The sequence below is a fragment of the Coffea arabica genome, chromosome 6e (assembly GCF_036785885.1).
Source record: "Coffea arabica cultivar ET-39 chromosome 6e, Coffea Arabica ET-39 HiFi, whole genome shotgun sequence".
NCBI lineage: Eukaryota > Viridiplantae > Streptophyta > Magnoliopsida > Gentianales > Rubiaceae > Coffea > Coffea arabica.
Window position 1 is genome coordinate 31,926,942 of NC_092321.1, and position 26,022 is coordinate 31,952,963.

The following is a 26,022-nucleotide window of genomic DNA, read 5'->3' on the forward strand; positions in this document are numbered from 1 at the left end:
TGGAAATAGACCATTCTCTATTACATATATGATTGCTTATTCTTTATCAAATACTTATCATACTGAGAAATTCATAGATCTCCCTAAATTATTTGTCAAAGCAGAAAAAATATATCCTCCATAAATTACTAATATAGAAGTAAATGAGGAATTTAATCTAGATACAGGTCGAAAACCCCTACTAGATAAGCCAAATGCATTGTTACCCAAATTATCCCACACAAGAAATATGGTTAGAAGTAGTTCACATCGTTTTCCAAAATTAAATACCAATCAAAAAATAATACCAAGTTACAAAATAGAAACTAAATATTGGAATGAAAAAATATGAAAACTGTAATATTTTAATACATACAGGTGTTAATGGAAATTATAAATCTCATAAATTGGTTGAGAACTTATCTTTTTATCAATTACAAGATCCTTATCAATATACAAATTTTAATGGAGAAACCCATGAAATAAAGGAAACTGTAGAAATAGAAATTAAATTAATAGGTAACCGAATTCCTATTCGACTTCTAGTTGAAAATGAAGGATTCAACGATTCTCTTGAAATAATGTTGGGAACAAGATTTTTAGATTCAATATCCTCCTATAATATAACTATTAGTGGAATAGTTATTACCCCCAATGATAAAAGATATATGCTGAAAGAAAATAATGAGTCAATATAGTATTTATATACCCATAAAAATACGCTATAAAGAATATAAAGTTGATTACTTTGTAGCATATACTGATAGTGGATCGGGAACATATTATGTAAATCTATATGTTTTCCACCATAATATCATGAAACCTTACCTGATTGAACATGTATTGATATTTCTAATAACCCTATTACTTTAAATTTTGAAATAGCTAAATCACAAATATTACTTGGTTCATTTCTTGTTAAATGTCCTCCATTTTACTTCTTTGATATAGGACTAAATATACTCTTAGGAAATAATTTTCTCCAAATATTTCATAAAGTTTTATTCGATACTTTACAATTTCAAATATATTTTAAAACTCCTTATGGCCACTGAATCGTCGTTTCCTGGTTTAAATATGCTTATGCCTGCAAAATTCCTATAACTTTTCATTCTCGCGTAGGTCAGCGTAGTGATATTGGATATTCAGAAAAATAAAAAATACATAAAGGAAACCCTATGTGAAAGACAATTACATTTGAAACAATTATAAGTAAAAATCATATCTACTACCTTAGAAGGCATAAAAGAAAAATTACGATTAATTTATACAGAAAACCCTCTAAAATTTTGGGATAAAAACCAAGATTATGTTGAAATAAAACTCAAAGACAAAAATAAAATAATTGGGTTAAAGCTTATGAGGTATAATCTAATTGATCAAGATGAATTCAAAAAATAAATTAAAGAATTGTTAGAAATATCTTTAATAAGAGAAAGTAATTCTTCCCATTTTTCACCAACTTTTATGGTAAGAAACCATACTAAAATAATAAGAAATAAATTTGGAATGGTTGTTAGCTATAAACAGTTAAATAATGAAACTATATTCGACAGATGCTTTTTACCATATAAAGAAACTCTCACAAACACGAGTAAAAGAATGAAAAAATATTCTAAATTTGATTGCAAGAGCAGTTCTAGCAAATAAAAATGCATCCTGATGTATTAAATACACAGTTTTTAGTACTTTTGAAGAATAATATGAATGGTTAGTTATGTAGTTTGGATTCAAAAATGCCCCTCAAATATATCAACGAAAGAAGGATAAAATCTTTAAGAATTATCCTTTCTTATATGTACATATTGATGATATCTTAATAGAATCAGATTCAATAGAAGAGCATTTAGAGCATTTAAATATATTTGCTGATGTATGTCTAAAACATGGAATCGGATTATCAGAGAAGAAAGCAAAATAGGATTAAAAGAAATTAAATTTTTAGGTTTAGAAATAAATGGTGAAGGAATAAAAATGTAATCACATATTTTAGAAAAAATACAAGCATTTCCTAATAAACTAGAAGATAAAAAATAATTGTAAAGATTTTTGAAAATATTAAATTATGCATCAAAGAAAAAAGCAAAAATAGGATTAAAAGAAATTGAATTTTTAGGTTTAGAAATAAATGGTGAAGGAATAAAAATGCAATCACATATTTTAGAAACAATATAAGTATTTCCTAATAAACTAGAAGATAAAAAATAATTGTAAAGATTTTTTGGAACATTAAATTATGCATCAGACTTAATCGACAACTTGGCATAAAAAAAAAAGAACTACAAAATTTACTGAAGAAGAATAATAAATATGAATTTTCTGAAAATCATATAACTCTAGTAAAGAAAATAAAAGAGCAATATAAAAATTTTTCATTTTTAACTCAACCATTTGATGAAAATAATTTTATATTAGAAACTGGTACTTCTGAGAAAGTATGGAGTGCAGTTTTAAAAATAGAAAATAACCTATTATGTAGATATGCATCATGGATATTTTCAAAAACAGAAAAAAGATATCACATAAATGAAAAAGAATTGCTTGCAGTAATAAGAGGATGTCATAAATTTTATTACTGTGATACCCCAACTTTTAGGATACTATTGTTGTTTAGCCTCAAAGAGAATATTACGGTTTCTTTATTTTATTGTTTTGTTTTACAGACTAGAAACCCTAAATTCTAGAAATAAAGTCTAATCAAAACCCTAGTTTCATTTGTGATTGACCGTTTTCTCAAATTTCTCATATTTCAACCGAAATCCTAAATTCAATTTATGGAATTGTAAAATCCCTCACGTTTTCTTAAAAATGCCCTTTTAATTGGAAATTATGATTTTATAATAGCCCTACCATCCAATCACCCCACAATAAGTGCAAATGAACATGAAAGTAAAGGTTTTCACTTTTCGTTTTCAAGTTGGAACAAGTTAGGGTTTTCATGTTTTTCCGTAAGGTGATTTTTTGGTACGGAGTGAGGATCAAATTTGGTAGGTACGAGTGACTTTTGGATGAGGAAATATTATATGATTTGAAGTGATAATAATAAGTTAGTGATTAGAAGGTAAAAACCCTAGTATACGTGATTTAAGAAAAAACGGCTCGAACCGACGGGTATCGATCACTACCGATTGAACCCACCACTTGACCACCACTTTCTTACTACCACATATCCTTGATATTTTTGCAAAATATCCCCCCCCCCATCCTCAGCCATGTGGCCGAAAATTATGGCCAAAAATGCAAGGAAAGAAAAAAAAAATTTTGGATGGCTTTGGTGGTGACAAGTGTCACTCACCTATGGTCACTTGACCAACCTCTTGTCTTGCCTTCTTATCCCTTAATTGAGCTCATTTTCCCTCATTTCTTTCTGTTTTTGGCCAAGAGCAAGAGGAGAAAGAGAGTGAAGAGAGTTTTCCATCTTCTACCTTGAATTCCACCGTTTGAGTGCAACCAAGAAAAACTAAACCGGTCAATCACTAGTTGGAAGCTTGGGAAGCCTAAGGAACCAAGAATATCAAGGAGAGGTGAAGGATCATCCTAGCAAGGTCTTGTCTTGAGGTATGATGGCTGATCAACCATTTCTTCTCCATTAATCATGATTAAGTTGGGCATTAATGTTAGTATAGTGCTTGTGATGCTTGTTTCAAAGAGTTTTGATGATTGGATGGATGACCTTTGAGTTAGAGTTTCTTGTGGGTTAGGTGTTGTATGATGCATATATGTGGTATATGATCTTGTAAAGGTAATAGTAGTGGTAGTTTCAAGGTGAAAATATGAATTATAGCTTGAAATAACAAAAATTCCAGATTTCTGGAAATCTTAGCTTCAGTTCTGTCCGGTTCTATTTCATCATGTTAGAAGCCGAACTAGGCTTAGCACAAAACATGAAAGTTGTATAGAATGACATTTTATGGTTTCCTACAAAATTTCAGCCCAATCGGAGCAACGTAGCCTGTTAAAAGACCAAAATACCCTCACTGCCCTAGGATGCATCCAGTGATCCGTTTTGGACAGTTCATCCAATTGACCGTATCTATTCACTATGATCCGTGCTGATTTAGCCATTTTTTAAAACATAAAAGTTTTAGTACTTTGTCTTATATTTTCAACGCCTCCAAGAACACCTTAAACGGACTTTGGTAGCTTGAGATATGGCCATTTAAAGGTAGTGCGGTTAACTAGTCTATTAGTTGGAATTTGGTTCTGTGAATTGGGAATTTGACTGGGGTACACTGGAAATTGGACTGAGTGGTCTTCATCAAAATTGTATCCCTCTGTCTTAGCTTCGAAACGGTATAAGTTTCACCTCAATCCGATAAGCATAGCCTCAGATATGTCCATTCCACAAAAATACGTCAAATCTGTCTTTTGTTAAACTTCATTTCCGCACATGTCATTAGCTTGATTTTTGTACTTGTATTACCTTGAGCCTATTGAACGGCTATTATGATGAATTTATATTGTGTATGACTTTGGGATTGGCTGAGGAAACTAATGAAGCCGTAAATGGCTGGAAAATTAGGTAAATACAAAGGCATGCTGCCCAAATTTACGCTCGAGGACTAGAGAAATATACTTGCAACTTGAGTAAGAGTTAAGAGTGATTACCACTTGAACTATCTAGGATATTTGCATCTCCTTTTTCCGAGGTATATAAGTAAGGATTTGGCCGAACTTGTACCCTTGAGAAATACAACCATGACTACTAGAAATACGTTTTCCTTGTACTTTCGACTCAAATGGCATTTTCAAGTATAAATGTTACAAAGTTATATAGTTTGAAAAGCGAGCGAGTGTTTCACGAATATTCTCCAAGTGAATTTCCATTTCTTGATTCTTATTGAACGAAACGTCTAAGTTTCGAACCTTAGTCGATTTTTAAAGTTCTGAAACAAAGTTTTATTGCAGATTTGGACTCCGAACCCGAAGTATAACCCAGACGTGATTACTAGGGGCACTTCATTTTGGTGAGTGCTTCCAAATACCTGATTGAACTGGACACTTGTTTCCAATACTTGATCAATATGATTAAATGATATATGATTGGTTTGATCGGGCAAGAGTGTACTTTATCGCACTTGCCCTTATTTGATATACTTGTTTATTGTTGAAATTGATTTGATATACTTGTTTATGATGTGCGCACTTCCTGGAATTCCAGAAACCCTGCGGCAAGTTACTCGAGTCGAGCCGGCAAAGGCTTGGTCGATTGGGTAACGAACCCTGGGTCTCTTGATTGTCGAGTGGAGTGATATCTCCTCGACTAATCGGTATACTCGAGTATTACCACCCGTGTTTATTGAGGATTTTGGGCCCAGTAGGGGGTTTGAATGGTGGACGGAGAGTAGTGTAAGTGGTGTTCTACTGGATTGGTTACTTACTTGAAAGTTGACTGAGTGTCAATTATTACATGATCAACCTCCTGGTGATGCAATGGGAATTTGGCTCCTGAGAGCCCTCCGTATCCTTATACTTTGGAATGATTATTGCTTATTGGATTATTGTTTATTCTGAAAACTTTTACACTCGCTCATTTTGAGATTGCTACTTGAAGTGTTATTGCTCACTTTTATGAACTCTTCATGCTCGTTACTTTGCTATATCTAAAACTTGTACTTATAAATAATGGTCAATTTGCTATTTGGAACCTCACTGGGATTTTAGCTCATTCCACGCCATTTGTTTTCCTTACAGGGGTACGAGCGAGGCGTGAGACGTGTACAGACTAGCGTAGTCTAGTTGTTTTGAATTTTGTAATTGTACTCGCACTAGTCGCTCGATTAGGGTTGAATGTACTGAGAACTTAAATCTTTTGATGTATTTGGGACTGTATGGATGGTTGAGATAGAAATGAATGTATTCGTATGTTCCAAACTTGGGAACCGTTATTTCATTTATTATTGAGGTTGCACCTTATTTTAATTGATGCGAGTGAGTGAGTCCTGGCGAGAGCTGGGCAGGCGGTCTGCTAAACCCTAGGGTACGCCCAGGGGGAGGTAGGGCCGTCACAATTACTTTTTATTACCTGAAAATTTTAAATTACAAACAGATAGTTCTCAAGTAAGAGTATTTATTAAAAATAATATTAAACTTCTACCTTAAAATAAACGATTAATTAGATGGCAAATGCCATTATCTGAGTTCATGATTGAAATTAAACTAATTAAATTTTACGAGAATTGTCTTGCAGATTTTCTCACTAGAGATGGAAGGCCTAATGAATAAGCAAACAATCCTTTTGAATAAAATTTCGGAGTTATCAAGAAATGAATAAAGAAGTTTTTGAATTTCTTATCAATCATGCCGAACAAGGCTAGAATACAATTAGCTTTTATGACAAAGTTGAACCATTATTATATGACCTATTCAAAAACGATGAAATGGAAAATCTTTCCCCTTCAACAGGACAAGAAGATTGTCAACAAATTGAGAGATTTGGAATAAATTCTCTCAATGATAAAATATCCTTGAGACAGAATTTTAGCCGGAACTAGAGACCTCTAAGGATACCTATACTCGATAATATACTTAATAAGCATCCGCTCATTTCTGAATACAATTCTCTTGTGGGAGAATTATATGATTTATAAAATACAAAAACATATTATATTGATTTCACATATTATATGATAGCATGGGGGGGAGGGTTGGGTTCAGTGGTACGGGGGGAGGGAGTGTAAGCAAGAGGTCTCGGGTTCGAGTCCTTCCGCTTACACTTAAAAAAAAATGATATCAATTTTATTTAAAAGTGATACAATTTTGGAGTAATCAATGCTATATACATGACTACTTCTAATTTTTCTGAAATTAAAAACTCCCTCAATGGATTAATGAAGGAGTAAAGCATATTTATCGAAATAATCCTACATATGGTCCCAATGATATTTTAATGCTTAAGATTATTTTAGCGGGACCAAATTTTGAAGATTCAAATAGACATGATGCCTTTCATTATATCAAAGTTATGAAATTTGATGAGTTGGACATAAAAGTTTACCCTCAATGGAAGGAATATGAACACTTTTTTGAAGACAAGGTATATTATTGAAAAGCCCTTGGAATAATAATTTTTTTGCAAAATCTTGAAAATACACCCAATCAAATTATTCGTACATATGGAGGAAATGGAGCATTTTCTTCAATTATAACTGCATATGCCGGAAAAACTCCAGAGCTAGCAATAAATTATTTAAATTGAAAAATATGCTTACTTAAAAGCGGTCGGATAAATTTCAGTAACAAAACTATCAAAACTTTGTGTAGGATGAGAAAATACAAAAATAATACGTGTTCGGCTTGTATTAAGGAGAAAAAAGAAGATAAGGACACTGCCTAAACCCTAAATTAATGAATTAGTAGAAATAAATAGATTTGCAAAAATAGAGGAAATTTCTTACGATAAAAGTATATTTATCGCCACAAATACAGAATAAAAAATAATGAAGATGAGTGAGACAGAAGAAAATAAAAATAATTCTACCAAAATAATAGATATTCATTTACAAAAGTTAGATAAACTATACTTACTTAGAAAAATGTATAGAAAATTTAATATTTTAAAGAACAGTATAAAAATGTAGGCAAAGAAATAAAATAATACTTAAAAAATGTGAAAATTTTCGGGTTCTCACATATTGAGTAGGTTCCTCGATCTCCTCGTCCATGGTAATAACTCCAACAGTATCCTTGTGCGTAGGAAGAGGGTTCTTGCTAACATTTGGTCCTTGTTCATCTCTCCTTCTTAAAATTATGTTTCCGGCCTCAATCATATCTTGAACTTTATACTTAAGTGCCTAACAATTGGCAGTAGAATGTCCATGAGCTCCAGAATGATATGCACAAATAGCTTGAGGATCATAACCTGTAGGAATGCCCCTAGGGTAGGTTTAAGGAGGTATTGTACCAATTTTTTCTGTGGCTTTGAGCTGTTCATGTAACTGATCAACGGGCCGATCTAGATTGGTGAAAGTTCTGTATGGGGTTGGGTTTTGGGTGTCATTGATTTGTTGGTAGTTGTAATTTTGGTTAGTTGGTGAAGCAGGTCTTGAATTATAAGGAGGGCGAGATCTAGTTTGAAAATTAGGTGGAGGAATATGAAATGGCGTCGTGGATGTGTTTGGATAGTTTGGTCGGGGTCGAGGATGGTTAATAGTGGTATGATAAACAGGTCGACTATGACAGCCCCACCTCCCCCTAAGGCGAACCAAAGGGTTCGGCGGACCGCCTGGCCAGCTCTCGCTGGGACTCAGTCGTTCACTCAAGCAAATCAGAAATAAAACCACAAGAAAGAGCAAAACAAGGATCCAAAACTTAAAACAAAATTATATACATTGTTATCTCAAAAGGAAGTACAACCATCGAATATACAAAAGTTCTCAATTCACCATACAACCAGCCCGTGCCAAGCACTAGGGCGAGAACCATTACAAAACCAAAGAACTAGACCAAGCTAGTCTATACAGAGCTCTCGTCCTTGCTCGCCTTCCCCTGTTAAGGAAAACAAAACTAAAGGGATGAGTTAAAAGCTCAGTGAGGTTCCGAACACATAAGCAGCAATCCATCCAAAACATTAAATATAGAATTTCAATAATTCAAGTAACATTTACAATGGAAAGCGATAATAACACATACTTTAAAAGGATACAGGCTCACAAGGAGCCATTTGTTCGTTCGTTCGTTCGTTCGTTCGTTCTCCTGACATTCCCCTTATTCCTCCATTCACTTGAAAATGCATTTTTGTAAGTAAAACCCTCGTTCGTTCGTTCATTTCATTCACCCCCTTCCCAGACATTGGCCGGGCTCCACCAGACTTCAAGGTAATACTCGAGTATACCAAACGTTCACACCCAGGGTTACCATATCGCCTGACCGAGTCCGCTTCTGGCTCGAGTCGATCGGTAACGAAGGGTAGGGCCCAATTCAGCCAAACGGCTTACATTCATGCACAACTAGCATTTAATCATTAATCATTGAAAATTTCACATTTATTTAGGTCGAGTACGATAAAGTACACACTCGCCTAGAAAACTCGTTTTAACAATCATTGATAGCACTTAACACATTATCAATCAATAATAATAACAAGCCAATAAGTCAAGGAAATATAACAAACAAGGAACACTCACCTATTTACGTAAAACAACGTGCAAATATCCTTTCGGATATTACCTCAGTCACCGAGAAAACCTAAGAGTAAATGAGAACGAATATTACAGTCTATCTAGCACAAACAAGTAAGTGAAATCAAAGAAAAATCGGTAAATGATAAGTAAAACGTATAAAGATGCCTTTATAGTGAAAAGGGGATATTTGGATCGGAGGACGAAAATAACTAGGGTTTCATAACCCAAACACAAAACTAACTCAAGGGGGTTATAAAATGTCCGGCGAAAAACACTTGGACCAAAGACAACTCGGACTCCAACAAGATAAGCTAAAAATATTGTTTTCAGAATCGTTTAGATAGTTCAAAATCAACTCATACCCAAGCAGCTAGTATAGACTAAACGTCATGATAAAATCATGTGAAAAGGAGGACAATACTACCTTACGTTCATTCTTAAAACCTCACTTAAAAGTGGTTCACTTGTGGCCGAGAAAACTCTAAATCATACCTCTATATTTTGGGAAGGAGTAAGTAGCATTTGAAGTGTTAAACTAAAGAGGTATCATGTTTTAAAATGGAAAGCCGGTCATGGTATTAGCCAAACAAAAGTATACAAGTTCAAATAGAAACTTAGCCCTTGAGCGAAAATTTGGGCAGCACGCCCTTTGTATTTACCTATTTTTCCAGCCATTTATGGCTTCATTGTTTTCCTCAATCAATCCCAAAGTCACACACAATATCATCTCATTTCAATAGCCATTCCATAGGCTCAAAGTCATATAAGTACAAAAATTCAAGTGAACAACAAGTGCGGAAATGAGCTTTAGTAAAAGACAGATTTGATAGGGTTTTACGGAAAGGACACATCCGAGGCTACACTTATCGGATTGGTGTGAAACTTATACCATTTCGAAGCTAAGACAAATCCATACAACTTTCATGAAGATCACTTGGTCTAATTTCTAGTGTAACCTAATCAAATTCCCAGTTCACAGAACCAGGTTCCAACTAATCGGCTAAGTAACCGTACTACATTTAAATGGTCATATCTCAGGCTACCAAAGTCTGTTTAAGGCGTTCTTTGAGGCGTTTAAAATTTAAGACAGAGTACTAAAACTTTCATGTTTTGGAAAATGGCTAAATCTGCACGGATCATAGTGAATAAACACAGTCAATTGGATGAACTGTCCAAAACGGATCACTGGAAATATCCTAGGGCAGCGAGGGTATTTTGGTCTTTTCACAGGCTACGTTGCTCCGATTTTGTTGAAATTTTGTAGGCACCTATAAAATATCATTCTCTACGACGTTCATGTTTTATTCTAAGCCTAATTCGGCCTCTAACATGATGCAATAAAACCGGACAGAATAGGGCTGTAATTTTCTAGAAATCTGGAAATTTTGGGATTCAATGCAACCTTTCTTGATTTCTTGCTCCAATCATCAATACAACCACTTATATAAGCTTAGATACAACATATATCATCCATATAGCAAGTATAGGCAACAAATACCTCAAAACCTAACTCACATACATCACCTTTAAATCATCATAACAACTTGTATCACAACTAATCCAACCACAACATGAATTATACAACTTAAACCAAAATAAAAGAACCAAAGCCATGGTTTAGCCTTATACCTCAACAAATGAAGCTTGCAAGAGTAATACTTCACCTCCTCTTGGAATTCTTGGTTCCCCTAGCTTCTCAAGCTCACAACTCACACTTTAATCGGTTTAGAATTTTAATGCCTCACTTGGATGGCTCAACTCAAGAAGAAGGAAGTTTGTTTCTTGCTCTCTTTCTCTCCTCTCTTGTCTCGGCCAAGCAGCAGAAAAATGGAGGGAAATGGAGCAAAATGAAGGATAAGAAGGTTGGACTTTTGGCTTGTTTAAGTAGCCATGGTTGAGTGACACTTGTCACCACTAATACCAACCAAAATTTTCTTTTTCTTTCTTGCATTTTTAGCCCTAAAATTCGGTCAAAGCTAGCTGGAAAATGAGAGGATATTTTGCTCAAATATTAATGAGCTTGTATGGTAAGAAAGTGGTGGTCAAGCGATGTGTTCAATCGGTAGTGCACGGTTCACGTCGGTTCACACCGTTTTTCCTTAAATCACACGTACTAGATTTTTTTTCTTCCTATTCACTAACTTTTTATCATTTCTTCTAATCACATATTATTTCTCACCCAAAAGTCACTCTTAAGCACCAAATTTGATCCTCGTTCCGTACCGGATAATTACACGACGGATACACGAAAAACCCTATTTCACTTCGAATTGAAATCGGAAAGGAAAACCCTAATTTCCTATGATCATTGGCACTTTTTTTTTTCTAGGGTGATTAAGTAGCAATATGGTATAGAATAATAATTTTCAAATAATTTTCAAATAAAAGGAAATTTTCAAGAAATATGTAAGGAATTTACAAGTTCTCACATCGAGGGTGTGGCTGGTACGGGTAATGGGATGAGTAGGTGGGATATTGTTGGTATCTAGGTCAAGCAGAAAATCCTTGGTCCCAGACAAATGCAACTTCCCCGTCTTTCTTTTTGAACTGAGGCTTCTTGCTACTGCTGCTTTGACTTTGCAACGCTTTAATTGCGACTTCAGAGCTAACATATTAACAATCTTTCCCACTCTTATGAACTCATCACACTCCTTCAATTTGGTAATAATTTCTGCGAATGAACATCCAGTCATGCAAAAAAATTTCTCAAAATAAGGCAGATCATGAGTTTTGATAAATGTACGAACAGTTTCTTCTTCAGTCATAGGAGGTTCCATCTTGGCAGCCAATTTCCTCCATTGCTTTGCATAACTCTTGTGATCCTCAGATGGCTTCCTTTTAGTCCCCTCCAGTGTGGTCCTTGTCGGAGCAAGCTCACAATTATACTCATATTGTCTTACAAAAGCGGTTGATAGATCCACCCATGTCCTCATCTCCTCAGGCTTCAAATTGGAATACCAATCCAGTGCATCGCCTTCTAAGCTTTCGGGAAATAATCGAACTGGCAAATTTTCGTCATCTATTGGCTTTCCTAATTTGTTGGCAAACATTCGGAGATGTGTCTTGGGGTTGCCCGTTCCATCATACTTGCTAAATTTGGGTGCTTTAAAACCTACAGGCAGTTGTATATCAGGAAACAGGCACAATTCATTATAGTCCAAACCTCCTTGATTGCTCAAGCCTTGGCTCTTCCTCAAAAATTCATCAAACCGATCCAACATCTTTAACAGATTCTTATCAATTGGCGCGGAGGATTCTCCTACTTCAACTTTTCCTTGGACAGTGGTGTCTAGAGTGAATGGTTCCACAGTGGAATAGTAGTGGCATATTCAGACTAACAAGTGGATAATTTTAAGGAATTTGAGTATGAGAAGGATTGATTTGGATGTTGGGTGTATAGGTATGTGGTAGGCCATGAGTGGGATAGGTGAAAGATTCTTCAGGTGGATTTACAACATGTGGAGCAAAAGAAGTTTGAGTATAGGGTAGGGGTAGTGGTTGCGGTTCAGTTTGACTAGCAGGTAAGGGCTCATGTTGGACTCCCCGCTACTGCTACCAGTGACCAACTGATCAATCACGCGTCGTTGTGCGGTCATTTTCATGCTTAACTCATTGAATCTGTTTAGCACTTCGCTCAGTTGAGCTCCCAGGTTTGCAAAGTCGGATGATGGCATTGTTGTAGGCCTATCGGATGATTCAGGATGTGTACTCATGTTTACACTATTTCTTGAACCTCAGCTACGTGATCGTGTGATAATGGGGTTTCTTCGTGTAGGTATGTTTGCAATTACCTGAAAATTTAGGAAAAATCCTATTTAAATTTCCCTCTTGATTAACTGCTAACAAAAGGAAGAAAAAGAAAAAAAAAAGACACGAGTTAGTAAAAATTAAAGTAATTCGGATGCATGTCCTATTGGGGAGCCCTTTTTTGTGTTAAGGGTAGGCCTAGCATGATGCAACACCTTCAAAGTGGGACCCATTTATCAAACTTGCTTTTGATCACCATTTTGTATAAAAGAAAAGTCATTTCAAACTTTCAAATTTCTATTTATAAATATTATTTACATCATTCCTCGGAGACGGTTTTGTACAAAGTCATTAAACCTCTTTAACCTATCTATTACAGCATCCTTGGATTCTCTGGCATAAGGATTTCTCATATGTTCCACTTCATCGTACAGTTCCCCGCATTTTCTTTTCAATTCTCGATGTTTCTCTTGCATCCTTTCGCATGCCTCTTTATGTTTCTCTGTTATCTCTTGGTGAGCTTTAACGGACTCTTTTAGTTGCAAATTTTCTCTATCTTTGGCTTCAATAATGGCCCTCAATCTCTTGACCTCCTTGGACGGTTCGTCTTGTGATTCTCGCGTACCCAAACCCTTTAGCCAATCCTCATATTGCGGCGTTACTAAACCCTTTTGCTTGAGTTCTGGAATGTACTTGACATGCTCGTCGTCGGACAATGTTTCTCATGCCTCAATGATAGGAATCTTCTTCGAAATTTCACTTGGACACATTCCTTTGTCAAAAATAACGGTGAATTCGGTTAAATCAAACGTATATGGCAATTCTTGAATACGGCCCAATTGTCGAAGAAACCTTTTCAGATTATAAGTCATGATACCCTGGGTGCCTAGCAATGGAATGAACTCCAATGCTCTAGTGCGAAGTACGAGTTTAACACAATTAGTCCAATCTAAAACCCATCTAACATTCTGATCAAGCAAGTTCTTCAAGAAATCCACATACTCGGATGCATTACTCGGCGAACCATTTCCATTAACCCTCTTGTGATGCGTGATTATCCAATTATACCCAGACATCGGCAGACTATCGGGAATGGGTGATCGTCTCATGAAGTGCTCCATAGCCCATATGTGCAAAACCAAATTTGACCCATGAAAGAATTTTCCACCTCATTGACATGTAGTGCAAGCTATAAAGATATCGGCTAAGATAGTCGGAACAATAGAGCATTGCCTATCTTTTATCCCTAGAAACAGATCAAACATGACTTTGGTGAGTTTAAAAGTTATCTTTTTATTTTTCCTTGGGAAAAGGTATGTTCCGACCATAACCAAACCATACACCCACACTCTTTTACGTTCCCACGTTGCCTTGGCCGTAAATGAAAAATCTCCTAAGTGTCTCTCGAATCCATCCCTTAAAGCAAATCGGTAGAATCAGAACTTCACGTCTACGCTTTGGTCAAACCCCTATATTACAGATTCCTTTAACCCAGTAAAATGGCAGAACTCGGCTTTGTTAGACACAAACGGAAATATTACGGCAGTACCATGAATTGGTAAAAGAAGGCCAGAAACCTCCTCAATTGTCACAGTCATTTCCTTCTTGTCTAGTCAAAATGCGGAACAAATAGGGTCCCACAAGTGTATCAAAACTTCTACCAAGTAGCCGTCTGATTTGATATCTTTAAAATCCCCAATTGGTCCTAAGTGAGAGGCTACTTGATTAATTTCACTAGGTGAAAGCAATACGGGCCATCTCTGTACCTCAATCGGCGCTACTAACATTTGCCGGACTCGTCGAGAGCGTTCCATCTAAAGACAAGAAGTTGGTGTCAAGTACCTTACCTACAGGTCCCACTTTTTTGATTAAACTGGAATTTAAACATGAAAATCCCAAAATAGGGTTAAATATCCAGGGGAATATAGGGTTGGCTTATTCTTAACATGGGATTCCCTAAATGGCATTCCCTCTATAGTTTATGTATGATGCCAATTTATCAAAGCAATTTAAATATGCAATTTGGAATGAAACATGACCTAAGGGACCCTTCGTATGCCAGGGTGGGCCTAAAATGATGTGCAATTGTTAACCTACGAATGCAATACATCGGAATTTAAACGTGCAATAACCTATCTAAGATGGTAGGTTCTAAAGAGTATCATGCCAGAACTCTTATTTTCTAGCGTTTGTGAATGCAATAGACGAGAAAACAAGGAAATCTTAGTTCAACAAATAACACATAACACGTTGGGGCAATTTAGATGATATAAAAAAAAATTAAGAAAAGAGGGGTGGAGTCCCTCCCTTTGTGCCTAATGTTCCTAGTTGGGTACGGTCGACTCTATCCTAGGCGATTTCTAATATGGATGCATGAGGTTGGGCTCACTAATGCATCTAGACTCGATAAGGTTTTCAGGCTCTCAAACCTTCAGACCAAAGGCGAAGGGTCATCAATCTCAAGGCCTAAGAGTCGGTGGTTCGAGTGATCCCTCGGACATTGTTACGCACACGTCGTGCCACGGCCACATGTCCAAGTGGATCGATCCTAATCCTAATGGGGTGGAGTGGTATGACAACCACTAAAAATAAAAAAAATGAGGGTTTATAAAGTAAAACTTATGCACGTATGAAGTGCTCCTTTTGAAAGAAGGGATTAAATACCATCAAATACGGGTAAAGGTTCTAGGGTGACTACCCCCCCAAGATGCAAGCACGATATATAAACATAAGTGAATGAAATAAAACACTTTATTCATCACATACATGGATATCGAAACGATTGTGCGTGCTAAATGCAAGAAAACCCTAAAAAGGAAAAATGCACCCTAAATCCTCCAAATGTGATATATAAAAAGGTTAAAAGAAGAACAAGATTGACTAAATCGAATGCTTGGACTCTCTAAATCCCCAATGGAGTCGCCAACCTGTCGTGCCCCATTTTTTTGAAAAATTAAGATTACGGGTTAATAAAATGAATTTTGATTTATTTTTGAGTGAAAATGAGTTTTTGATTTGTAGAGAATAAATAAAGAAAAAAGGCCTAAAATGGGACTTAAAGTGCGACGATTTTGGTCTAAAATAATAGTTTAAAAAGGGTTTTTAATAAAAATAGAAGTCACCATTTGACATTGAGTTAAGGTGTACCAAATCACCTAAAATGAATTTTAAACAAAAAAAGTGGAGAAAACCCTTTTTTAATCGACTCCAAATCTTCGAAAATCAGGAAAAGGGGTCGGGAGTCAAGGTTGAAAAAAGGGAAGGCAAGGATAAAATCCAATGCACCCTTCCAACCTAGCCAAGGTTAGTTGCGTGATTTAGTTGAAAAATTTTTCTTAGTTTAACCTATAGAACTTATCACATTTGGATGTTACTATACGAATGCAAATCTAGACCTAATGGTTATCGAAAGGGTCAATGTGACAGCCCCACCTCCTCCTAAGGCGAACCAAAGGGTTCGGCGGACCGCTTGCCCAGCTCTCGCCGGGACTCACTCACTCACTACCATGCTCAAATAACGTACAAGGCACATCTCAAATAATACATCAATTCCTCCACGAATTTACATGTCACAAGCGAAGCGAATACTAGTTCCCAAGCGTGGAACGTACACATACATTCGTTCCAATTCCAAACATTCATACAATCCCCACTATTACACAAGATGAATCTAAATTCAAACTGTACAAGAGATATTCCATCCAGTCCCACGAATAACTTAATACAAGTGCTTTCTTTGCCTCGAGCCCTGTGAGGAGAAAAATATTTTTGGGGTGAGCTAGAAACTCAGCGAGTGACCAGTAAAATTAGTAATCCAACCAGTTTCACAACAATGCATTTAGATGATGTCATGAATCAGTGATCAAATGTACGTTTATTGCTCTTGTGAGCCAGTGAAATCATCGTACTTAGACCTCCAACGCTCAAACAGATCCAGTAACAGTCAAACAGTAATAGGGAGCCATCGATGCTCCAAATAAATAGTGGTGGAGACGTTGGTTCTAAGCACCAGACTTCCCAAGAACTCATTGGAGCCAAATCATTTCATGATACATATACAAGCACTCATGATATGCAATCAAGTAAGCAATACAAGAAATAGTTCGAAAAGTAACTTTGTAAATAGTTGTGGAATCACTCACTAACCACAACTCATGAACCTCATCCATCATAAATCAGTGCCCTGTTCAAATCCAAGCCCTAGATCACAAATATCATGTCAAGCAAAGGGAATTCTAAAATAGTCAAGTTCTTATCATCTTTTGGCATTTTAATCACAATTGAAGCTATACTTATCGAATTGAGACGAATCTTATGGCATTACGAAGCTAAGACTAGGTCTACATTTCTTATGAAGACCTCCAAAGCCGAATCATACATTTCCATGGACAAAAATCGAAATCTCAGAGAAAATGGAAAACTGTTCGTGAAACAGGGTTTAAAGGCAGTCAAGGGTATTTCAGTCATTTCACATGTTACAGTACTCCAATCAATCTGAAATTTTGCAGTAGACAGTTAACTCAAATGTCTACAACTTTCATGTTTTGTCCAAAAGCTGGTTCGATTAAAACATAGAGAAATTGGCAGTCCAAGTTGAGTCCAAAAACGAGGTAAGACTGAAATTACACTTCTAAACTAACCTTGGCATATAACCATCACTAATTGCGATTAAGGGCTAGAAATTCCACCTTAACACTAGCATAGCTTCTACTAATCATATACATGCCAAATCAAAGATGAAATATGTAACGCCCCCACTTCTCCCAAGGGTGAACCCAAGGGTATCAACAGAACGCCTGCCTAACTCTCGCCAGGACTCACTACAAAACTCAAGCATAAATATAATCGATCGTTCTTAAAAGCTCAAACGGAGTATATTATATCCACCAATCCAACATACCAAAGTACAAGTCCAATACTTCATCTAAATTTTCATAATAATAATAACTTAAGTACAATCCTTATGTTCGCAATTCAAATCGTTCTTACAAAAGTATAATCCCCAAAGTATCATGAGGTTTACATTCACTTCAACCACAAGTACATCATACCATAAAGTTCACAAATCTTTCAAAATAACCATTACATTCCATAGAGAAAATCAATCACAACCCAGATAAAGGATAATCCACGGTACTCGAAAGCCTTGTGCTTGAGTAACTATCCTTCCCGAGCCCTGCATAGAACTAAAATATTTTTGGGGTGAGCTAAAACTCAATGAGGTTTCAAAAGGGAAAATCAAGTTTTTATAAATCAGTGCATAATTGCTATTTTAAAATCACGTGGACAAATAGGACTTTTGCTAGTAACTTTACTATGAGTACAACTCATAAATCATTTAAAATCACTAATGTATATTTGGAATGAATGACCATGTAAATGTATTTTCATGAATTTTTATAGTCAAACAAATAGCGGCTCGTCCGACTAGAAGAACATTACAAGGATTGATTCGTCTCAGAGCTTAATGCTCATGAGGAGTCTTACCCGAGAAATGTCAACTAGGAGAGCAATAACAGTAGCAATAGTAAACCAAACACAAAAGGATACAGTACTCGGTCCACTTCCCGTCCTTATAACTCCCACCGGTAGCTCCTTTGGTTGACTGGCAATCACCTTATCCCTCCAGCGGTAATACTCGAGTATACCAAAATACAATGCCCAGGGTTATCAATCTATCCGACCGAGTCCGCTTCTGGCTCGAATAGGTGATAACGAAGGGGGGAAGGCCTTGTTCAGCCGATGTGATAAAGTACACATGGCCTACAGCATACACAAGTAACACATAAACAATGAAATATTGAACAGTTAAGTGATACAACAACAGTTAGGTCGAGTGCGATAAAGTACACACTCGCCTAGGAATAATTATTTATCATTCACGTGAACAAGATTCATCAAGTATTTCACCACTTAGACATGTAAGAAGAACTTATCAAGTCACATCACGTATATATATATATATATATATATATATATATATATATATATATATATATATATATATATATATATGCAATTATACAAACAGTGGTTATAAAAGTTCGAGAAGCAATTTTTTTTTTTTGTGCAAAACAGTTTGGAATCCCTCATCGTAATCCGGAGCAAAGCAAGAGCAACAGCAAGAAAAAACAAAACCTCTTAGATACACACACTCAAGAGCCTCTAGCTCAAACAAATCGAAATAGGAAGTTTTCACTTAATCATTGGAATAATAACTAAAAGGAATTTAAAGTCCCATTTCCGAGTTAAATCATGGCAAGGACTATCAATTCCAAAAGAAGAGTAAAATGCTTAAATTTGGCACGATAATCGAGAAAGGAGAAAAATGTGTTCATACTAGAAAATCTTCAATAAAAGCCCAAGTGCAAGAATATAAGTGAAAAATCATGTTTTCTAAACTTATGAAGCCAAAGTCTCCTTACAATCACCCTTTTTTTATAATAAATATGGAAGTTAAAGTTCTAACTTTCAAATAGGAAATTTAGTGAAATTTTTCAAGAATTTCTCTAGTTAAAATGCTCAAGGCCAAATTTTCAAGTGTTTCGATTTATCGAAACCAACATTCAAAATAAAGTTCCAAATTATAAGTGAGAACCTTTTCACCATAAAAATAAGTTTGGAATATCCCAAGAGTCTCAAAAGCGTGACCTAAGCTCTTAAAAGAGCAAGTAAAAATTTCAGTTTTACGCGTGGAAATTTGGAAAATCGGTCCGGAAGTCCAGAAAGTCCAAAAATGAAAAACTTGATACCGTTGGAAACCTCTTTGAAATTACTAATAGTTCTTAGAAGACACTTTTCCATGATTCCAAACCGAAGGTATTCAAAAATTGGCTCAAATTTACTGTTTTGGGCACTCAAGACAGGTTTAGGTTGGTTTTTGGCCAACTTTGAAAATTCGGCAAAATTCACTTGATTTGAACTAACCTCTGAAATTTGGAACTCTATCAGATTTACAATCCAGGTTTAACACAAAACAAACGGAACAAGAATCTGAGTTTTGAGCACCAAAATATGATAGCTCAAAGTTGCCAAAATTTTCTTGTTAAACAAGGGTTTTCAAAACTTAAATCATGAAATTTGGAAGTTCAGTTGAGCATTGAAACGGCTTCGGAATAGCACCAAATTTGGTATGATTATAGTACCATATAAGGGCTATTCATCTACCAAATTTCAAGGAGAAATAAGTACAGGAAGTCACTTAACTAAATCACTCAATTTCCCAAGATTTCAAGGCAAAGCTGCCTTGTGCATGGAAATTTCCTTTTCTAAACTTTTGACCAAGGAAAATGCCTAAAACATGTCCCATTTATGATGATCAAATCTGGTAAGGGTTCAAGGCATATTTGATTGGTGATTTACACCAAAATTTTCGAGTACAAGTCCCCAAACCAAGATTTGTTAAGGATTAGTCCAAAATGAAGAATTCCATCACTAAGTCAGTCCAAAACTTTGGCCGCAACTCACTCAATTCAACTCGGAATTGAGCGTGGTTAGTGGCGTTGGAAAATAATTCCATAAAGCTAGAATTTCTCAGAAGAAATTATTTTCAAAATCCATCCACAACTAGCTCACATTGGAGCATCAAATCGTAGTTCATGTTCTGCCCTCTGGTAAACCAACGAAACAGGACAGCAAATTTCAAACGAATGGTTTGGCTCCCCCACGTGGAACCAGAATGTGAATTTTATACCAATGGAAAACTGGGAATGTCTAGTTTCCAGTGCCACAAACGTCACTCGATTTCGACATCGGAGTAAAGAGATATAGCCGATACAAAATGACTGCCTGGGCAATCCGGGAAAATTTTCCAGTTTTACTAAACTTTGGAAATCAACACATTTGACCAACCAAATCATGTTATTTTTCAATGAAACTTTTTACGCAATCCCAACAACATATATACATCATAAATAAGCCATTAAAACCATTAAAAATCACCCTAAAGGTCACGAACAACATAAGGGCAGAATCGGAAATTTTTCATCTTCACTTCCCTTTGAGTTTCTACCAACTATACGACATTAATCCACTAGTTTAAGCAATAAACCCACATTAATACCATTAAAACATCACAAATCAGTTCATCCATCCAATGTGGGAGTTCATAGAGCCCACTCAACAATTTTTCCATCATAAACAAGCTACCCACATGCATGTAAGAGCTTAAATGTGCACTAGAACTTCCATAAATCAAGATTTAGGTAGTTGATCGTTAATTACCTTTGATGATGACCTAACCAGAAATTTTCGGCCTCTAAAAGCTGAGAAAAATTGTGAGAATCAAGCCTCTTTCCTAGCTTAGGTTGTTCACCATGTGATTAGCAAGTTGCGTGTAAAATTTGAGGTGATTTGGTGGAGGATTAGTGAAGATTTGATGAAGGAAAATGAAGAGCTCTTGGTTGTTTTTGCCTTGGAGTTGCACGCTGGAAATGGAGCTATGAGACGTCAATTGAGGTAAAGGTGTGGAGGGTTTTAATCTAGCGTGATGCTCTCATGAGAGCTTAAGAATGTGTGGCCCAAAATGCTCCAAAAGTCAACTAATGTACGCGCGCTTCGTGCTCGATTCCTCTTGGGTTTATTTCACTAGTACACTAAACCTCTAATACACTTTCACTCATACTATTATTATTCACTCTTAATGGTCTAAAAATAATGATTTAAAATCTCTCAATTAATCTCGCGCGTAAAAACGCGTATTACCGATTGTGTGCGATAAAGTGGAATCTCTAAGAAATTCTTATAACGATAGTATCACTAACTAATACTTGAGCACTTAAACATTAAAATACCTATTTTAAGACTAATGTACAAGTCTCCAATTTTTTTAAGGTTATTGTACTCTCAGTTCGGCTACAGTTTCCAAACGCGTACTCACTATTCTCACTTAACGAGCTCTCGAGAAATAAATTTTGAAATCAAGTCATTTTAAAAATACACTTGAGCCATAATTCCATGTAATTGAAGTAATAAAAGTCAAAATAAAATATTCGGGATAAATGGCAAAAATAAATAATTAAATGAGCTAGAAATAGGCGTTTAAAATAAGAAAATTTGCGAGTCCTTACAAAATAACTGAGATAAAGTCTAGAAATATCACTAATATGGAACTTTATCATCCCAACTTCCAAATCACAAGAATTTCCGTAAAATTAATCAAGATCAACTCATCCAATAACTTAACCACAACATTAAAGAATAAAATAAGCTTCTAATGATTATACCTTCCAACACCTTGAAAACAAGCAAAGAAAACCCTTTTCTTCTCAAAACTCTCCACCCTTAGCTTGCTATCCCCTTAGATGTGAAGTTAATCAGAGTAGATCTTGGCACTTGGAAGAAAACTCTCAAGATTTGGTGAAGGAAATCAAAGAGAAAAATGGAGTTTTCTCTCTTTGTTTTGCTCCCAAGAAGTTCGGTCAGCTTAGAGAAGAAAGAAAAGTGGCTTTTGAACTCCAAATGAAGTCAAAAGATGAAGACTTAATCACTAAGGAAACTGTACGACGACAGAATTCTAGCCGGATTCAAGGCAGAAGCTTTGCAAATTTTATTTTCAAATCACCATGCCAATCCGGCCAGTATGCGGCCGAATTCTCTCAAAACACTGCTCACCAGAAATTTTTCTTTCTTCTTCTTTTGGGGCGTCACAGTCAATATGTCTCGTCGAATTTTAGTTGGTGCAAATCGCATTAATTGTGATGCCCAAGAGTGACTCTTTGAAGAGGTCACGAATATGCAAAATATGAGACTCGAAAAAAAGAAAAGAAAATAATAATATACAAAATATACATGAGCTAAAGGATATACATGAGCTAAAGGAATGCATCATAACGGATGTGGGGAACCAAGATTCGTGACTATATTTTCTTTTTTATAGAGGAGATACGAACGTGTTAAAGCTAAAAGGCCATACTCGTCCATATCCCATATTTAAAGGGTTAATTCTCCTAATTTTGGTCAAGCAAATGATCTAACATATTTCTAATTTTCCTAAATGAGATGCAAATCTAAATGTTATGTTTTGCATATAGGGATAGGGGTAAGGGATATTTATTCGGGGGAATATTATGCAAAAATGGTAAGGATCCTAAAATAAATAGAAAATATGCATGAAATGTAGTGATTTGTCACACAAACATGATCTAATGCGTGGATGGTCCCTAAGCGTCTAGCGTTGGACTAACTCATGTCTATAAGTTCTCACTAGCGTTGGACTAGTGAGAAATTAGAAATGAGGGCCACAACTAGCGTTGGACTAGTGTGGAATCGGAAAAAAGGGCCACAACTAGCGTTGGACTTGTGTGGTGACGTCATGCATTTATTATAATCGAATAAATCACATAAAACATGATAAAGCAAGTAAACATATAATCACATGTAGCACATGGCACATAAACATGATATCTAGATGCAAAGATCCTAAGAAAGCGAGTAAACACATAAGCACACAAGCATGCAAACACATAAACAAATAAAAGCGAATAAAGACCAAACTATTACATTCGGGGGCCCTAACTACAATCTAAAGGGGTAAAGAATGAAACAAAATAAAATAACTATTACAATTTGGCATTTAATCGCCTTTCAAATAATCAAAAATTAAATTAAAATAAATATACAAAATTAAAACCAATAAAGGGAATAAATATATAAATGAAATAAAATAAAAAACATTCAAACAAGCATGAAATTACACACATAAAATCACATAGGAGACCATAGGATCAAGTAAAATCAAAATAAAGGAGTAGAGTGTACCTCCCTTGAATTGGTAACCTAATGAAATGAAATTTCTCTTATTTACCCTCCAGCACGAAAAAAATGGTTAAGGCACCACTTTAATTATCAAACAATCATAAGAGATGGAAATAAACATGAAATTGAACAATTAAATCATTTAAACGAAAGTAAACAACCCATCTTCAAGAAATTAAAATAAGCAAGGACCTAATTTACCCAATTAAAGAAGTTTGAGGGGTCAAATTATTATTATTACAAATATTAAGGGTCTAAATTAAAATAAAATAAAATAAAGGGCTTAAGATGAAACCTACCAAAACCAAATGCTAAAATTCACAAAAATAAATCAAAACCCTCTCATCAAACCCCAAAGCAAAAATATTACCCAAATTTTAATTATTTTACTAAAAATCCAAATAAAAACTATAAATCTATCAAAATTATTAAACCTCAAATTTCATCCTAAAATTCATAAATAATCTGTCCGAAAATCACATTAGAACATACCAAAGAAAATTAACATTTTGAAGGGACAAAATTGATTACTTTTCCCAAATTTCTGTGCCATAGTAGTATTATTCAGAAAATTAGGGGTTAAAGTGCAATTTTTTAAAAATTGCATGCAAAGCTTCGGGAAAGAGCTTTCTTCTGCGACATTCTATAACCGAAAGCTTTTTGCAATTTTCTTCTGGATCATGATGCAAACTTCCCTTCACATAAAATCTCAACCAAACATCAAACTTTATTCTGGCAATCAAACACAGTAATTCAACATCCAAACATGCAAAAAAATCAGAATAGGAACTTGCAATTCTTCTTGTGCAAGACTCATCACATGGAAGACAAAGGGAAAAAAATGCATGGCTGATGGAAAACAACTCTAGTTGAGTTTACTCACGGGTTTAACTCTCTCCTTTTTTTTTGTGACGAAGATAGGTGACAAAATCACGATATAAAGCCATAGTTCAAGTCCTCCCCCCCAACAGATCCACAAATGGCAGCAAATATAGAAGGAAGAAAGCCGACAAGAAGCATTGCAACAAGAGTTTCAACTTTTCTGATGCAGATTCAACACTATATGAGTGGAAAAAGGGGAGAAAGAAACTACCTTTTTGCACCTTAAAAGGTAGAAAGAAGCATGAAACCAGGAGCAAACCCAAAACGCGTGAAATTGCAGAGGTGAAAAACCAAGTTTTGCTGCGAAAGCTGTTCAAGAACTGATGAGTCTGCACTTTTGAGCCTAGATTTGACGAGCTTATGGACTTTTAATCTGAAAATTTCCAACAAAAAAATTCTTCACCTACATCTATAGAGTATCCAGAACTCCAGAATAGATCTAAAAGAGGTCAATAAGAAGGAAAAAAAATGGCGTCTGAACCCAGTCACTCCTCCAACCCTGGCTCACTTTTCCAAAAATTTCTCTACACTTTTCTCTCAATCTTCCTCGATCTTTCCTCTCTATTTCTTTTTGTTTTTTCCTTCCTTTTTCCTCTGATTCTCCCCAGATCCTTCCCTAGATTCCTCCTTGCTCTCTTTCTTTCCTCCCCCCTTTTCTTTTTTTTCTTCTTCCTCTCTTTTTCTCCCCCGAAACCCTTTTTCTTCTTTTTTCGTTTTTCCTTTTCCCAACTTCCCTCTTGTTTCCTTGCTCTCCAGAGTCTCTCCCTTTCTCTCTTACTCTCCCAGATTTCTCTTTCTCTTTTCAGCCACCCCCTCTCTCAATCTCTTGCTCTCTCTCCTTTTCCAGATTTTTCTCCCATTTTTTCCTTCCAAATTTCTCCCAATCCAACAAGTGTCCTTGCCACCTAGCTCTTAAGTGTTGTGGTATAAAAAAAAAAATAAAGACACTTGTCTAATGCCTATCTCACACACTTAGTTATTTTGCACGGCCTCCACCTATTTCCTTTTTTATTTTATTATTTTTTTGTTTTTCAAAACAAGTTTAGGGTAAACAAAATGTTAATCTCCTATTTGAAATTGCCTTGCAAGTTTTCATTTATTTTGAAGAAATTAAATTTGAAAAGATTAAAAACAAATTTTTGTGAGACTTTTCTTTTTCCGGAAATTATTTAAAAAAGAGAATGAACCCTAATTCAATAAATTAGCTAACTATCATTTTGTGAACTAAAAATAAAATAAAATAAAAATGAAATTAAATAGAATTAAAATTTTGGTGTCTACAACTTTCTTTCATCTCCTTTATTATTTGGACACTCTTAGGGAAGCGAGATAGTACCTAGAATAGTAGGAATCAACTCGGAGAACTGGGATTTGTGATTACCGATCAAGTTTCTCTTTCCTATCCGAAATAGCTAGTTGTCAGCTTCAATTGAGCAGTGGCCCTTTCATTGCCCTCCCTTAGTCTTTCTTTTGAAATAAGGACTTTTCCCGCGGGTCAGCTAGTATGAATTTATTTCTTTAAGTTTTTCAATATTTG

General features: G+C 35.5%; 1 long non-coding RNA gene across 1 annotated transcript; it reads right to left on the reverse strand.

Moving 5' to 3' along the window:
* Positions 1–17,753: 17,753 nt before the first annotated feature.
* Positions 17,754–25,506, reverse strand: LOC140009624 (uncharacterized). The gene is made up of 2 exons (XR_011817110.1): positions 24,697–25,506; positions 17,754–18,034 (listed from the first exon to the last, which is right to left on the reverse strand). It is a non-coding gene; the product is annotated as an uncharacterized lncRNA (long non-coding RNA).
* Positions 25,507–26,022: the final 516 nt, after the last annotated feature.